Raw genomic sequence first — 12642 nt, forward strand, 5'->3', positions numbered from 1 at the left:
ATTGACATTGGCTGATGAATTTCACTATAGGGCAGAGATTATGAGTACACAGGAGGCTGGTACAGATTTAATGAAAGGGGAGAATAAGAGATTCAGGAGAAGGTAGAAATCAGAACAAAATGCAATCACTGAAAAATTTACCCTTTGTAATAGTGCTTCTGCAAATATGAGGTTACAAACGCAGCTTCTCTTTCTGACATTGACAAGGAGGGCCCTACAAGTGTTTACATCATTCCTGCATCAATAGATTTTACTTACTGATTTGTTCCCAGAGCCTAAAATGGGAATGAATATTATACTTGTCTTTATTGCTGAGTGGTAAGAAAAAACAAGATTTGTGTGAAACCAGTGTTGCCTTGGCCTCAATTTGTCATTTAAAATACGTAAAGATATTCAGCTGCTTCAATTCAGTGGGTTAATCAGATAGTCATTTCAGAGATTGTAATGTCAGACATCAACTCTCTATGGGCTCCTTCAGCCATTACACCTATACAATCACTTCTACCTTTAAAACAAAATCAATAGTAACAACAATAACAAAAAGTGACTTTTCTGTTCCTTCTAGGAATTATCCAGTTTGTGCTTTCAAAGCCAAACAATAAGCCATCTCCTAACTCAATCTCCGCATCACCAGCTTCATTCTGGATTCTAAAACTTGACTTTCCTTAATGCTGTAACCTAATTCTCCCCTTTCAAAGAGCAGGGAGCACAACATCAGGAACTCCATGGTGTGTCTGGAGTTTTCAGGCTGTTTGGGGTGGCCCTGAACTTGCCCAGAACTCATCGAGTTACCTTAGAAGTATCCAGAAAGAGAGGAGACTGTCTTTAAGCAGTAAGTCTAACCGAACCATGAATTCTAAGTGGAAAATAGGAAGAGCAGGAAAACTCTGGGGAGAAGCAATGAGAAGGAAAACTGGGGTCCAGATGTGGAATTTCTCCATTTTTTATAAAGAAACTAGTCCACACTAATATAAGCAAGGAGTAAACATTGGCACAGAATTTCCTAATTTCAGCAGCCTTCAGCTTATGACAGTCTTAGGATTCCAAGAGGTAATCTTAGGATCTGATCTTCTAAAACTGCCTTTGTGAAAATTATAACAGTGAGAAAATTATGACAGTGAAGGAGATCTGTTGAGCTGCTGCAGCAGCAAATGAAGGACAGCATTTTAACCAACTTCATCTTGCCTTTTACCTCTAAACTGCCTTTGATCATTCCTGGACATGGGGGAGAAGTGTTTATAGTTTAAGTGAAAATAGGCCTTCCCAAAACTAAACCACGTTTTTAAAACAATGAAAGTCCGTCAGGTTAGGAAGATGAGAGGGGCCTGAATTCTGCAAAGATGTAGGAATAAATGATTACCAGTCATTGTTCTGGAGGTCACAAAATTTGCAACTTCCCCAATTACTCCTATAAATAACGACACTATTGTAGAACCTTTGGCCTACTGGCCTTTTAAGATGTCTTTTCAGATTTTCACATTTCTGACTAATGGATAACTCCACCCAGACCAGAGACTGCTCTGTGACCCTTTCTTGGAAGTGGATGCAGAGCATGAGGACTGTTTTCTACACACCTATAATTGGATACCTCACCAATAAGCATTCCCCATTCTTTAACCCCTAGCACACCAAACTATCCTTGAAAAACTCGAGCCTCCAAATTTTCAAAGAGGCTAATTTTAGTAATAATAAAACTGGTCTCCATTTAGATGGCTCTATGTGTATTAAACTCTTTATTGCTGTATTAGTCTGTTTACATGCTGCTGATAAAGCCATACCTGAGACTGGGCAATTTACAAAAGCAAGAGGTTTAATGGACTTACAGTTCCATGTGGCTAGAGAGGCCTCACAATGATGGCAGAAGGTGAAAGTTACCTCTTACATGGTGGCAAAAGAGAGAGCTGGTGCAGAAAAACTCCCATTTTTAAAACCATTGGATCCCATGAGACTTATTCACTATCATGAGAACAGTACAGGAAAGACCTGCCCCCATGATTCAATTACCTCCCACTGGGTCCCTCCCATAACACACAGGAATTCAAGATGAGATTTGGGTGGGGACACAGCCATACCATATCAATTACAATTCCGCTATCTTGATAAATCAACTGTATCTGGACAGCAGGCCAAAAGAACCCACTAGCTAGTTAGATATCTGGGGGCTCATCCAGGATAACCCTTGTGGCTACCTGCCTGTGGCTCGGCAAACCCTCACTGGCAAAGGATCTGAAGGCCAGCCCAAGCAGCCACCTAGTGGGAAGTGGATATACTTCCCAGGTCCACTGGGTTTGCTTCAGTCTGTCCTCGTCTGCCACCACTGGTCGTTCAAGTCAGGGGTACTACTGGAATCATACTTCAGACTTTTTATCTACTTCCCAATAACTTAGTTTATCCATTTTTTCTTCATTAATGCATGAAGAAACTCCTCACAGAAATGCCTTTCAGTTGTTGGGATGAATTTCCAATATCCCACACATTTTTCCATGAATGTATTGTGATCATGTCAATACAAACCTGATAAGGTAATACAAACATGATAATGTAAATAAGCTTGCAGAGGAATGTTTTAGAAATTCTATTTGGGATAAATCCCTCACTGCTCAGCTTTTCTCTAACCCTTATGATGAGGAAACAATACTGTGAGGAACGATCTTACTTAAGGAAACTAAAAGCATTCAGCTGCCACAGCCAATGCCAACATTGAACTCTTTCGCCCAGAAGAGAAGGCCAATGCTTTGACAGTTTCCACTTCTAATTCCTTGTATACCCACCCATCCAAGGTACTCTCTGAAATTTAAAATTAAAATTCTGGGAAGGAAAGCATTTTCCCCCTCAACTTGTCTGAATCTACAATATCAAAAGAGGCACCCAAGCAGAGCAACTCCCAGAATTAGAGAAGACCCCTCTGTCTCAGGCAAACTCAACAGTGTGATAAAAATCATGTAACTTTAGCATGATGGAGGGAGGAGTGCAACATACTCGCTCCTTCAGAAACAACAACAGAGCTGCACGAAACTGTCAAAATCACTATTTCACTGCTCTGGAAATTGGCCAAAGACATGAAACAAACTGAGGCACATGTATTCATTAAACTATTTAAGTTCTCAGAAGGACAGAGCATCTTTTCCCCACACCATCCCAGCCTCCACTATTTTTCAGTGTGGTCTTTGAACCAGGGCAGGGATTAGTGCCTTTATGCAAAAGGACCAAGAAAGATCCCCCAGCCCTTCTAAAATGTGAGGTTCTAACAAAAAGACAGCTGTCCATGAACAAGGAAACAGGCCTTCACCAGACACCAGCTGTGCTGGAGCCTTGATTTCAGTCTTCTGGCCTCCAGAACTCTGAAAAATAAATTTCCATTGTTTCTAAGCCACTCAGTCTATGATATTTTGTCATAGCAGCTCTAATAGACTAAGATACTCTTAGTGAATCCGGAGAAAAGCTATTAAGATAGGCCTTATTCAAAAGACTCTAATAGACATATTAATTTTTAAAGTATTATTATAAAGCTCCATTAATTTTAAAAATATTATAGAATAGGAATTCAAGATTAGCACTATCCAATATAACTTTCCTCAATTATGAAAATACATAGCTGTGCGGTTTGATACATTGGCTGCTATTCACATGTGGCTTTTGAGTACTTAAAATGTGGCAAGTATAACTGAGAAATTGAATTTTTTATTATATTTCAATTTTAATTAATTAAAATTAAAATAGCCATATTTGCCTAGTGGCTACCTTGTGAGACAGCACAAATCTAGACAGAGACGAAATATATATTATAATTTGGTTTATGGAAAATGGATATTCAAAAACAATGGAGAAGGAATGGATAATTGTCACAAACTACAGAATATCTTTTTAAGGCTTTCCACTTAAAAAATACAAGTTAAGATAATGTGATACTATTTTTACTGAATTAAATTGGCAAAAGAAAAAAAAAATTAGCCATTATTAAGCAAATTTGTTTTCTAATGCATAGAAGAATGTGTAAACTTTATCTTTGACACTGCTAATTGTAGTATCAAGGAATCTAGTTTCTGGAAGAAAATTAGGTGTGCATATGAAATAATTTAAAATTGTGCTAATAGTTGACTCAGGGATTCCACTTGTAAGTAATGGCTTCAGGAAAATAAATTAAATAAGCTAAGTATTGGTATGGGTTGAATTTAACCCACGCCCCAGAGATGTTTGGAAACGTAATCCTCATGGTGGTTGTATTAAGATGGAGGCCTTTGAGGAAGTGATTAAGTCTTGAGGGCTCCACTGTCCTCAATGGATTGTGCTTTATAAAAGGGCTGGAGGGAACTAGTGTAGGCCCTTTTTGCTCTTCTGTTCTTCCACCACATGAAGACACAGCATTTCTCCCCTCTTTTGCCCTTCTGTCCCTTTTACCATGTAAGGATACCTAGACGGTACCATCTATGAGGAATGGGCCCTCATCAGGCATCAAAGCTGGCAGTGCCTTGATCTTGGTCTCCCCAACTCCAGAACTGTGAAAAAATAAATTTATACTGTTCATAAATCACCCAGTCTCAGGTATTTTGTTACAGCAGCGCAAAACAACTGAAGCAAGTGTGCTCACTACTGTTTACAATAACAAAACACTGGTAGTAAGTTAAATATTGAAAAACAGAGTTTTTCATCCTTTAACAGTGTTTTTCACTGAGTAAAGTATTTAATTTTGATAAAGTTTGATTTACTGATTTTTTTCTTTTTAATAGATCATGTTTTTGATGTCATGATTAGGAATTTTTCCCATCCCACAGACTTTTTCCTATAATTTCTTCTCAGACTTTTATGTTTAAATATATACATATATGTGTGTGGGGTTTTTTTTTTTTTTTTTTTTTTTTGAGACGGGTCTCGCTCTCACCCAGGCTGGAGTGCAGTGGCGTGATCTTGGCTCACTGCAGGCTCTGCCTCCCAGGTTCACACTATTCTCCTGCCTCAGCCTCCCAAGTAGCTGGGACTACAGGCTCCCACTACCATGCTTGGCTAATTTTTTTATATTTATTTTGTATGGTGTGAGGTTTAGGTCAAGATTTTTTAAGATTCTTTATTTTTTCTTTTTCTTTCTTCTTTTTTTTTGGCCTATGGATATCCCAACTATTTTTTAAAAAGGTGGTTTTTCTCCATTGAATTTTATTTGTACCTTTGTCAAAAATCAGTTGGTAGTTGGTTTTACTTATGTGAAGCTATTCCTGGGTTCTGGGTTATACTTTAATCCTTAATAACTTTAGAGAAAATAATTCTCTTGTCGTGGCCTTCAATGTACATCTAAGGCCTACCTGATTGCCCTGTCACATGTCCCTTGATTTTCTTATTTTTCTTCTTCCTTTCTTCCCCTGCCCCCATATCCTCATAGAATTATCTATGTGGGTTAACCATCAGTTTATCAGTTTATTAATCAAATCACAGTATTCCTTTGTGAAGATAGTTCTGCATGAATTTTTTTTGATGAGGGAGAGACATAGATGATTTTAGGTAAACAGATATAGAACTTCCTTTATTGCAGTAAAGGAATATTGTCTTTAATATTTTCATTCCCAATTGTTGTAACTTTTGTTCAGATACATTTTCTATGCAAATATTCTTTTTCTGCCTTCTCTGTATAATTAGTTTACTTTTATCTATTTATGGCTTTCCATTTTAAGTGTTTTCCAACTTATTCTTCATGACCATGTATTTTTATTTCCTTTCCAATTTTAGTGCAACTTTTATTTCTGAAATGGCTTTGATTATTTTCAGTTTTTAACTGAATTATACTATGTCCCCTTTTAGCTTTTTACATAAAATATCACCTTTTATTTGGTCTTATGTCTTTTCATTTTAATATATCTTTAAGAATCTATACTCTTCTCAATTTATTTAATACCATGGAAAGCTGTTTTGTGTTACCTTTGCTTCAGTTTTTAGGATTAACGATTCTGCTGACATGTATCTTAGAGGTGGTATGACATAGTAGTTAGGGGTAGTAATATCAGATTGCCTGGTTGCTAATCTCGTCTACTACCTTCTTAGATATATGATTTACTTAACCTTGTTATGTTTTTTTAATCTGTAAAATAAATGCATAATAGGAAGTTAATTGTGAGAACAGTACCCCTTGAGAAGAGATTCCTTTAGTTTAATATAGTCCTAAGAAATGCATCAGTGAGGGGAGCACCAGAATTCTTGAAAAATTCTTTAGTGGAGATCAGAGAGGACAGTGGAAGACGAATTATGGAATTGGATTTCATGATTTCAGTGTAAAATAGGATTCTGGAATGACAGATTTCATGTGACAGTGCTTAATCTTTGGAGTCAGTTATATATTTACTATATATAACCATAGAATTATAGGAGTGGCCAGAGTGTTTTAACCCACATGAATCTGTGTCAGTGACTTTTTAATTAATGTTTTCCTAGAAACAATATAGATGAGCAATATTTACTCATTGCTTCATCTATATAACCAAAAAACAAAACTCTCAGTCTGGTGTGCACAGTCTTGACCCAGGTCAGTATACAGGAAATTGAAGGTCTTTTCTGAGTTCACAGACCTAAGTCAGTCCCCTTAGAGATCCTTGATGGAGGGAGAATTGGTACTTTTGTGAGAAGACTGTGCTGCGAAGCCACGCATGTATACTGTAAAACTTCCTTTAGACCTTTCCACAGAAAAACCTGCTGCTAAAAACTAGGTGAGTGTGCCCTGGGGAAAGAAATATCTAGCGTCTCTGTGGGCCATTAATATAGATTCTGAATGTAAGAGAGACTCAAAAAGCTGCTGTGGTTCACAGGTCAGAGTAGGGCTTATGAAAGGCACGTGATAAATATAGTCTTTGCTTAAATCTATTTCACTGTGAGTCTAGCAGATCCAAAGACCCAAATTGAATTTATTTCACAGTAACCAGCATCTGGCGGATTCCTTACATAGACTCCAGTGGAATAACGGCTTTTATAGTAGAAATAGTTATGAAAACATTTGGAAGCCCACCCTTCCCAATAAAAACAATAAATATCACATACATGGCAGGGAGTGCATAAATTTTTGTCCTCATCAAAAAGTTGAAAGGTTTAAAAGTGATGATTTATATCATATTCTTACTTGTCTGTTTGGTACATGCAAAGCTAAATGAGTTTGGAAAACTATTGTGAATGATTAGTAAACCTAATGAGGTTAAATGCATCTCCCATTTCAAATGTGGTATATTTAAACAAATTAACAAAACTTCTGTCACCTGGTTTGCAGCTATTGACATGGTAAATGATGTTTTCTGAAATCTGATCTGAAAGTACAATTAGAAATTTATCACCTTGGCAGGCCATGGTGACTCACGTCTGTAATCCCAGCACTTTGGGAGGCCGAGGCAGGCAGATCACTTGAGGTCGGGAGTTTGAGACCAGCCTGGCCAAGATGGTGGAAACCCCATCTCTACTGAAAAAAAAAAAAAAAAAAAAAAAGATTAGCTTGGCAGGGTGGTGCATGCCTGTAGTCCCAGTTACTTTGGAGGCTGAGGTGAGAGAATCATTTGAACCCGGGAGGCAGAGGTTGCAGTGAGCTGAGATCACCCCACTGCATGCCAGCCTGAGCGACAGAGAGATATCCTGCCTTAAAAAAAAAAAAATTCCCACCTTTACCTCTGGAGGATAGCATTTACACCTTCACTTTCCTAATGTCATGGTTATATTAAACTAGCTTGATCTCTGGGGAAATATAGTCCAGAGGATCATAATCACCTGGAGTCTCAGAGAATGTCCCTTTGGCCTATTACATTGATAGCATCAAACAAATTAAACCTGGGAGAGCAGAAAGCAGCAAGGAGTAGATACATACAGGTGTGGTGCCATAGCTATTGGCCACCTAAAGTTTCACTGAAAAATCACGGGCATGAGACAGATTGATTAATAGGAGAGAAGGCATACATATGTATTTAATATGTATACATTGGAGCCTTCAGAATAAAGATCCAACTTTCCAATGAGTTACAGAAACTTATATACCATTTTGAGGTTACGGAAAGAATGGCGGCTTCAGTCCTGGTAAAACAGGTTATGGTATTGAGGAGAAGAGGAATTCTATCGAGGGACAATAACTGATTGTGAGGGAAAATGACTGGAATTGAGATTAACTAATTTGTAAAGAGTTGTCTTTAGAATTTAAATGATCCTTGGAGACAGTCTTTATACTAGTAAAAAGGTCTGCTTAGGTGAGGTCACATCTTGGTCTGCTTTAATGAAGTAAGTATTAAAGTATTATCTGCAGAGGATAATGAGATAACATGGAAGGAAAGAAAGAACAATTATTGTTGGTGGGTCTGGATCTTAAGCTGATAAAGGAACTTCAGCTTCTTCAGAAGAGATATTCGTGAGGGTAAGGTCAGAGAGACCTTGAGGCTTCCTTAATTCAGTATGTCAAAAGGACATATTTGAGAGTATCAGTTTCTGAGCCCAAACACAGGAAAATGGTTACTCTGAAGATAAACTGGGGAAAGAATACAGTGGGCCAAACTGGTACAGAGTTTGGGGTGAGGCATTTCAATGTATGTATTTTTATGTTCTTTTGATTTTTGAACCAAAATTTATAATCAATTCAATACATAATCAGTTCTTTGTATCTACGGATTCTGCATTCAAGAATTCAACCAACCACAGATCAAGCATATTGAAGAAATAGTAAAAAAAAAAAAAAAAAATACAGCAATTAAAAATAATACAAATTAAAAACATAGTATAGCAACTATTTTTACAGCATTTACGTTGTATAGCTATTATAAATAACCTAGAAATGATTTAAATTAAATGGGAGGATGTGCGTAGGTTATATGCAAATACTAAGCGATTTTATATAAAGGACTTGAGCATCCACACATTTTGGTATTCAAGGCGTCTTGAAATCTATCTCCCATAGATACTGAGGGATGATTGTAAAATATAAAGTAGTAAACAAAGTAAAAATTTAACAGCAACCCTGGTTAAATCCAACTTTCTACCTGCTCCACACTTACACCTGTGCAGCAGAATGATGCTGGAGAAAACACAAAACCTGCTGACTGATCTAACTTTAAATTAATTACCATCAATCCCAAGTAGGCCTTAATGCTGCCTGGCAACCATACTCAATTCCCCCAGCGTATTCATTTTCTTACTATCTGAGGGTACTATTTCATATTTTTCTGTCTCTTACAACATCTCACTTTTTACTCTCAGTTGAAGATCTTGCTTCCTAATTCACGTAAAAATTGGAGCAATTACAAAAGTATATCTTGCGATTCATATAGATCAATTATATATCTAACAAAACCTGCATCTGTGTACTCTGCCTTTCCTCATGTCACAAAAACAGATCAACTATTTGCCTTCATTTCTAAAAGCATTTTCTCCCATCCCCTCTTGTTTACACAAGGACAGTGAAACCACCTTTGCAAAGATCATGGCAGCAAGGGAAGTCTAGCATGGCTGACTCCATTCTGCCTCTAGCCTCATCACGCTGGCTGTCCTTGCTCATTTCTTGGCATAGGCCAAGCTAACTAAGGGAGAAATTTAAAGTTTAACTTTGAAGCAGGGATGAAATAGTCTCTCCCTAAAACTAACCCCCTCCTTGCTCAGTGATAGAAGCCACCTCAGGGACTGAAGCCACTTAATGAAAGGCCATGAAATTAAGATTATGGGACCTGAGTTCTTCAAAAATGTAGCTATAATTTCTATAATTCCTTACTACTCAGGAGTCATATGGCTAGAGGTCAGAAGGTTTGGGACTTTCTTAATTCTCCTACAGATAACATCGTTATAACAATAGTGACGTTATCTGTAGGAGGAATTGAGGAAGAACCTGAAATGGGTCTTTTGAGGTGTTTTTAGACTTTTGCATCTGACAACCAGCTAACCCCACCTCGACCCGTGACTCATGAACACATGACTCAACTGGACATGTGGCTCCACCCAAGTGTGGACTCAGCACAAGCAGACCCTTTTCCACACCCTTATGATTTCATCCCCATTCAATCAGTAGTACCCATTCCCTAGCCGCCTACCCATCAAATATCCATAAAAATCCTAGCCTCTGAGTTGGCATGGAGGCTGATTTGAGTAATAATAAAATCCTGTCCTTCCACTTTGCCAGACTTGTACTAATTAAAACTCTTTCCATACTACAATAATGCTATCTCAGTGGGTTTATCTGTGCAACAGGCAAGAAGAACCCATTTTGGGTGATTACAACAGCACTCTGCAATATTCCCCTTTTAAAAATATTATCAGTTTCCCCCTTGTAAGACAAGTAGCTGTGCGGCAGTCAAGAGTAGGCTGAGGTAAACATCTGGTGCAGCATGACACAGTGGGATTGGAGCGCAAGCACACAATCCCGTGCATTATATAATCACAGTTGTGTAACCATGTTATAGGTAGGCTCATCACCTGGCTCTGAGCCACTATTGTCTGTGAAGTACATAAATGTATCCCTGACACTGTTAGAGTGCGTACATAATAAAGGCATATCCCACCTGCCTATGGCCCCACCGAGTGTTCTTTCAACGACCAGCCACCCATCCACCAATTCCCCTTGGGCCCCAGCTAAGAGCCTGACACCCCTTCAATGAGATTATTCATATTGGCATATGAATGTGCTACTATTTCTTTTATACTAAAAATCTATCTTGGACACATTTTCCTCTCAAACTACTCCCTTTCTCATCAAAATACTACTGCTGATTATAAGTGATTGTATCTAATTTATCTCTTTACGTTGTATCTTTATATACACACTAATCAGTGATTTTCCCCAATAGTCCATTGAAATAATTTTAATAAACTTCATATTACTAAATCCAGTATTCAAATGTCAGTCTTTAGATATTTTACTTAAGAGAAGCACTTTACACAGTTGATCCCTCCTATCCTCCTGCTAGCAATAAAATCATGACTTGGACTCCAATTTAGGTTTTCTTTCTACTCCATTAGCTGCTACTTCTCAGTCCTCTTTGTTATTTTTGCCCTCCTTTTCCTGATCTCTGCAGGATAGTATCCTAGGGTTTTTCAAAGCTAAATCAAAGTCACAGATACTTATGTTCCTTAAATAACCAGCAAGTGACCTCCTTCTCAGTATCACCTTCAAGACCCTTGTCATCCTCCAGAAACAAATCTATTCTTGCCCAAAGAGTTTGCTGTGTCCTACCAGAGACCCTCTGTATAGATTTGAGTTATATGGCAGCCCAGAACACTCATCATGCTCCTCTGTCCACATCACAGAAAAGATATCCCCTTAAGATGTAGGAATGTGGGAGAGTAATCCAGAAGCAGCATCCACGCACCTGTAGCTGATGGGCTGGTGAGTAGTAAAATATCTCTCTCCACCCCTTCCAGACACTTAAATAACTTGAGAGTCTTATTTTTGTAATCCCAAAAGACCGATGTCAGCCAAAGTTTAGGGCAGGGTGACAAAAGATGAATGGCTAGACTAGGGGTACACTTTAAAGTTACCCTTAGCTAGGATACCCACCTCCCATTCTCAAGCAAGAACACATCAATGTTAAGTAATATTTCTTCATAGTGAAATTATATTATTCTCACACTCAGGGGTTTCTTAGTGGGGAATCCCTAGTAAAAATTTATTATTTTTCTCATTTTTCATTTTTGCCTTCATTAGTTTCCTGTAGTGTTTCTTCTTGTACCTCTTTGTGCTTTATTAAAGCTCAGCTGTGGAAATTATCTTACACTAAAGAATATAAATAAACTTTTATTTAGCAAGATGAGGAAATTAGGGAGATACAGTAAAGACAATGGAGCTCATTAAACAAGCACCAGTGTTACTAATGCTCTCTCACTCATTACTCATTCATTTCACTGATTGCTTTAACAGAATAGGAGGCATCATTTCTCACCTGGATAATCCAGTCATTCTCTGTGGGTGTCAGAGAAGACAAGTCCATGAGCCCTAGTTCCTGGGAGTGAGGGCGTGAATCATTAACACTTTATGTATTTGTGTATTATTTCTCTCCCTCTCACTCTCTCTCTTTCTTCCTCTATAAAGGAAGCAGAAGGAGGTTATAAGAGAAATATGAGTTTAAGAGTTCGTCTCTAATGGGAGTTTTATACTCAGCATTTGGTGGAAACAAGTTCAGGGGATCCAGAAAACAACATTTACTCTTTATATTGCACAGTAGTTTATTTCTCCTATAAACCTGTGTTTACAAACTCAGCTCAACACTGATTCTACCACTGGAACTGCAAGAGGCCTCCTTTAATCCAAATAACAGAAAGTATCTGTGACATATTTATTCACAAGTATTGTTAAAGTTCTTGCAATAGGAGATATGTAGAAACTAATTTTTAGATTCCGCATCAGTTAAGAGAATCTTCAAGCCTCTTCTCTTTACACATAGGAGCAGATTGAAAGAAATTATTATCTATATCTACATAAATGAATGGAAATGTGTCAGTTACAGCATCTCATGAAAGTTGCTGGAGGGATTTTTGGCAAACTTGGAGGGGCTGTTTGAAGTGGACCTACTTAAAAATATAGGCTATGTGGCATAAATAGAATTCACTTTGGTTTGACTTGTAAGATGAGGACTGGCACATCACAGAACTGGGCCTTCACCGTCTAGAGTAGCTGGTTTGCAATGGAGCTGTTCCTCACCAGAATGGCAAACAACAGGT

The sequence above is a fragment of the Gorilla gorilla genome, chromosome 2, assembly GCF_029281585.2.
Source record: "Gorilla gorilla gorilla isolate KB3781 chromosome 2, NHGRI_mGorGor1-v2.1_pri, whole genome shotgun sequence".
NCBI classification, from domain to species: domain Eukaryota; kingdom Metazoa; phylum Chordata; class Mammalia; order Primates; family Hominidae; genus Gorilla; species Gorilla gorilla.